Below are 4,792 nucleotides of genomic sequence, written 5' to 3'. Positions count from 1 at the left end.
TTCCTACAATCCAAACAAACCCTTCATTGATTTTTCTTCTCCATAACACACGCTTACTCCTTCTACTACAGGCGAGTAAGTCTCCAAAGGTCGAGCATCCGGTAGATTGCGTAGTGACGTCGTTCGTCCAAAACCCAATCCACAACCCCGTAGTTAGCCGAACTACGGCTTGCTCTGATTCTCATTCCAGATGAGATACGTAGGCATAAGACGCGATGTCTTAGCGAGCACACATCCTCCAACCCATAGGTCAGCCGAGCTACGAAGACTCTGATTCTCATATTCAGATGAGATACGTATGCAGTGGATGCGACATCCGCGCGAGTCATTTCTCTTAACCTTTTTAGTAAATAAACACATTAGGTAAACCCACACCCTTTAGACAAAAACCACAAAAGTGGATCCCGTAGAGTACTATGGATGCGTAGGGGTGCTAATACCTTCCCTTCACATAACCGACTCCCGAACCCAAGATTTGGTTGCGAGACCCTGTCTTGTCCTTTCCTTTTTCAGGTTTACTTCGAGCGTTTCCTTTCCCTCCTTTGGGATGAATAACGCACGGTGGCGACTCTTCTGTCTTTTTCTTTCGCCGGTTGTTTTTTTCGCGCACTGTATTTTTCAGGTTGCGACAGCTGGCGACTCCACTGGGGATCAAGAAGTTGACCTCTTGCTGGTCCATCTTCCCTAAGCGAGTCCCTCCTAGCTTTTGTGATTTCTTGTTCATTGGGTGTTCATGCTTTTGTACATTTATTTACTTACTTGCTTGCATTCATCTGCTGTATCTGTTGGAGCTGTTGTTTGTTTGTTGGGATGGGATGTTCTACGAGAGATAAGCCCATTACCCAGGCTTGAGTGTACACACAGGTTTTAGAGTGGATGATCATGAGGCTTGCGTGGCATGTTGCTACGTTAAGTCGTTCGTGAAGAACCACACCCAGACGAGGTTTCTCTTGGATATATTATGTCCTACGGATGTTCCGTAACGACATGATGTTCCTTTAGAAATCGTCGACTCTGGTGACCATTTCCCGAGAACTCAGTCGAGGCCTCTCCTCCGAGACGTGATTATGTTAGCTCTGGTGGGCACATTCTCGCTGATCAATCCGAGGACCCCGAGACTTGGAACTTGCTTTAGGATGTCCTGTTAAGGGTGGTCAGTGGAGGTCTTTTATCCCGTAATAATGCCAAACCTTCAGTGGTAAACATATTATTCGCGACTGAAGGGCTGAAGTTGACGAACTTCTGTTCTTAGAACCTACCAGTGAGGGGCGGGCTAAATTCAGGAAACCTTAACCTCCAACCAACCCGGTTTTTATGGAGCAGAGCTTTGATCTTGTATTATATTCCTCAGTGGTTTTCTCTTCAGACGGTGTAACCCGACAGATGTTCAAGCAGATACAACAATCCTGATTGACATGTGTAGCACCTCAAATTTTCAGCTATCATTGTACATACATACTCATATTAGGTCATAGCATAACATGGTCCACTGCATAGCATTGCATTGTCCCTCTTGCCTCAAGTGCAAGCCAATCAAGAGAATTAGGTCAAACTGATCAGGAGAGCAGTCAACCAAGCAAGCAAGTGTGTTTCTCAAGGAGCCAGGGCCCTAGGGTTGGTCCAACATGTTCACATGACTTGGGGATCCATTTGAAGTGTTTAAGTCAAAGATTGGAGGCTCAGAGGTCATCAGTCCATGCACAATCAGTCAGAAACCCTAGAAGGTCAAAGTTGGTCAACTGTGGTTGATTTTATGGTTTTGATGGATGGAAATGGTTTGAGAGAGCTTATGCATGTCCCAATAGGCCTCATATATCATGGCAATCAACATCATTGAAGAATTTGAAGCCAATCAGAAAATTTCCAAAAATAGAAACTGGACCTGTAATTTTAACTGCCAAAAATGGAAACTTCTTGATCCCAAACTTACATCACGATACAAGCTTCAAATGAATTTTTGCCCAACATGAAAGTTGAAGATCTTGTTCTCCCATTTCCAAAAAGTCCAAGAACTCTCAATTCCCATGTATGGTTGTCAAGATATGATCAAATCATTTTCACAAAATCTTGAACTTCAAAAGGCCATATCTCTCAAACCATTTGGCCAAAATTGGTGAGGTTTTTTTCCAACAAACCACATTTAACCTCCTCTTTCCAAAAATGTAAATTTCATGTGCCAAAACATTGCCAATCAAAATGGCACTTTTGAACCTAGCATGTTTAATTTCAAGTGAGGTGCAAAATTGAAGTTTTGAATTAAGCAATTTCCATCAAATTGGCCAATTGGGAATGGTTTAAGACAGCATTTGTGACTTGTACAAGGCCCAAACTCGGGCAGAACACACATCTCCATGTGCATTTGGTTGAAACTTAGCAAATTGGCAAAATGCTTCATTTGAGCTAATCATGTTTAGTACTCCATTAGCCAATGTTAAACAGATGTATATAACATTATTTCTGCCATTTCAAACCCTGGTAGCAGCCCACATTCTAACACAGAAAAACTCTTTCTCTCATTCCCTCATTTTGTGCATTGTTGAATCTTTTTCCACAAAACCTCAAGAACCGCGAGCTAGCTTGGTTGTGTCATCATCCACCATCAATATTGAGCTCATTTCAAGCATAAAACACTAGCTGTGACCACATTTCGAGTGCTGTTTCATCCAAAGCTCCAACAATGGAAGATTTCGAATTGGTTTGTATCAAGCATCGCTGAGCTAGATTGCTTCAAGTATCCATCAATATCAACCATAATCTTCATCTGTTTGAGCTTGCATCACCAAAATAACCACTGCTCCACTTTTTTTTTAAAAATCAAGTAAGTGTTCGAGTCTCACCATTTACCAAATTATGCTATGTTTAGGATAGATCTTTTGATGCTGATTCCATTGAACTTTGTATCACTTGAAATGGTTGCTTGTGTTAAGAGAAATCTGGTTTTCAAATTTTACATCCAAACATGTTCTTGTATGATTTGTTTGTATGCTTCGATTTACTGAAAACTATGCCTGGATTATGCATGTGCTTGGTTCACTTGTTCGAATGGTGTGCTTAATTGCTATTTCTGGGCGTGTTGATTTTTTCGATTGAATGAGGATGATGAAGTTATACTGTTCATGGCCAAACCCTAATTATTTTCCAGAAAATCTGAGTTTTCACGTATTGCATGCTTGCACTTCACTGTTCCATTCCCCTACAACCAATCAGAACATTTGGTTTTACTTGGCTGATGCGCACCGTTTTGATTAGTGATGCCCAGAATTACCATTGTGCCACCGGTCAACACTTTGACCAGTAAACCATGTTTATTTTGTTCATTTATTCCAAATTGATACCACATTTTATAAAATTCACAACATCATCACCTTTGATCCAAATTTCATGGAAATTTTTGCATCATGTTCATATGAGTCTCTACTTTTTTATCATGATTTTTGCTGATTTTTTGGATGGTTGGATTTTTAATGGAATTAGGGTTTGTAGCATGTGACCAATTTTTGTACCTTTTGCCAATTCAATTGTGAAATGATGATGATATATCCAATGACCCTGAAATTTTTTGTGCATAAACTAGACTCACCCATGGTTATTTTGATGTAGAGTTTGTGAATTTATCTTATCTGGTCATTGAGTTATGAATTTTTGAATTAGGGTGTGACAATTTGTGTCACACCAATGATGTGCAATTTCATGATTTTTGATAACATGCTTCCTGACCTCCAATTGATGTGAATTTTTGCATGAACCTACTCTTGTATGCCTAGTTCACATGGGATTTTTCTTGGAATTATTTGTGCCATTTTCCATTTGTTTAAGATTTTCTCCCCTGTTTGACCAAAATGTTGACTTTGTGTGATGCACTTTGCCATTTGTTTTGTGAAATGCTCATATTTTATTAGATGGACATGAAATTTTGCATGAGATAACTAGACATCCTCATCTTTGCCATGGTTTTAGTCCCATTCATCTATCATACACCATCTCTGATTTATGATTTTTCTAAGTTGATGCATGATTGGTTGACTTCATTGAGCATGTTCAAAATTGCTTTGACTTTCTGATTTTCATTGACTGCCTTCCACTTGCCCAAATGTGATGAAATTTGACATGCTTACCATGCTATGTGTTAGGATTGATCATGATTTATTTGGTGATTTTTGGAAATGTTTGAGTTGACTTTTGATGCAAGTCTTTCTGTTGACTTCTATGAGCTCTCATTTGCCATGCTTTGACTTCTTTTGCTTATGAAATGATGATGATGCATGATATGAACATGAAACCAATTGGGTTTGCTTCCTAAATGTTTGAATTTGATTTTGATTGGACATTGCTTGCTGTTTTGACTTTCTCATTCATTTTTGACCCTAGGCTTGTCCTAGTGGTCCTGTGGCTTATGTTTGAGTTCTTGTTTTCAGGTTAAGCTACAAATGCTTCAAAGAGATCATTACAATTTGATTGAGTTCATTTGATTATCATGAGCTAACCTCTTTGTTTTGTAGGTTGCTTGGCTCATGTGCCTTGAGCATTGTGCTTTGCCCATTTGTTAATTGCATTGACTGTTGATGTCTGTTTCTTTTTGCTTTGTTTGAAGTTGTATACTAATGTCTGCTTGACTGTTTCAGGTGCTTTTAGTTGCTCAGTTCCTTGTGAACTTTTGCTTTGCTTTGCTTATTAAGCAATTTGCATTGAGGTATACCTTTCTATCTTCATGTAGTCTGGAAGACCTGGCCTGTTACTTGGCCAGGCAACTGTCTGAAGTCCTCCTTAAAAGGCAATGTTTGTGTATGTTTAA

Source organism: Lathyrus oleraceus, chromosome 3 (genome assembly GCF_024323335.1).
Source record: "Lathyrus oleraceus cultivar Zhongwan6 chromosome 3, CAAS_Psat_ZW6_1.0, whole genome shotgun sequence".
Lineage (NCBI taxonomy): Eukaryota > Viridiplantae > Streptophyta > Magnoliopsida > Fabales > Fabaceae > Lathyrus > Lathyrus oleraceus.
This window is presented reverse-complemented; position numbering follows the sequence as displayed.